This window comes from Echinops telfairi, unplaced genomic scaffold, assembly GCF_000313985.2.
Source record: "Echinops telfairi isolate 266 unplaced genomic scaffold, ASM31398v2 ScPeMD7_7469;HRSCAF=8507_1, whole genome shotgun sequence".
NCBI lineage: Eukaryota > Metazoa > Chordata > Mammalia > Afrosoricida > Tenrecidae > Echinops > Echinops telfairi.
Genome location: NW_022111373.1, coordinates 95,726,848 through 95,728,015, shown reverse-complemented (window position 1 = coordinate 95,728,015; position 1,168 = coordinate 95,726,848).

Sequence of the window (1,168 nt, the reverse complement as noted above, 5' to 3'; positions counted from 1 at the left end):
TTTATAATTTATCAAGGGGTCATGAGGGTGGGAGGGAGTAGGGAGGGGAAAAAGAGGAGCTGATACTAAGGGCTCAAATAGAAAGTCAATGTTTAGAAAATGATGACAGCAACATACATACAAATATGCTTGATACAATCAATGTATGGAATGTAATAAGAGCTGTAAGAGCCCCCACTAAAATGATTTAAAAAAAAGAGAAAGTGCCCACTGCTTGCTTTGTGGGAATGGATTTTGGAATTTAAGTTTATGATCTGTAGATTTTAAGATGAGAATTTGTTCTTATTTCATCTCTATAAAATCATTATTTTATATAATAAATAAATAGATTTCATCAGGATTTTTCATCTTGAAAGAGTACTTCAAAACCTTCACACTCAACTTCCCTTTGATGGTGTGTCTTCTTAGTTCCCTGGATTGCTGCTATTCAGTGGGGGTGAGAGCAATCATATAAGTACAAGGATATACTCTGACTGAACACATGCCTTGGTTTGCTTTGGGCAGTACAGACTACATATGTCATGAGTCATGTGATTATAGTTCCACTAGTGGATTCTTTTAGTAAAAAAAAACCCATTGTGAATTGGTCAAAGATTTACAGAGCAGATCATCAGTTTTATGTTCAATGATTCATCCACATTTTGTTTTGTCCCATTCATTGCAATTTTCCCAACATATCACCCATCCCACCTCACCTGGTGATTTCAATCTCTATTCCTCTTTCTTTCCTAACCCTTCTGAATTTTGTTCTTGGATAAATGCTTTCCCCTTGAACCAAATGGTTGGTTGTCCTACGGTTGGATATTTCCCTTATAGACTTGTCTGTTGCTTGGCTGAAAGTTGAGCCATGAAGGTGAGTTCCATTCCAGGACCGCAATATGCATCTGTATAGATTGGCATCAGTTTCAATTTAGTGCCCTGACAGTTCTCTTCCACTAAAAAGCTTGATTTTCCTTGTGCCCTGTCTGCTTAGCATCCATGGGTCTTTACTTTGCACAACTGGTACCCCTGTTTTGTTTTGTCTTTTGCAACCTTGTTCTCACCAACATGTCCACATCCTGGCGAGTGGAAAGAAGAAAGAAGTGATGCAAGGCATGGGTACCTCCCATAGCTTCTCCCAGAAGTCTTGCATGCCTCTTTCTCTTAAATGCCTTTGAACAGAAGTCAA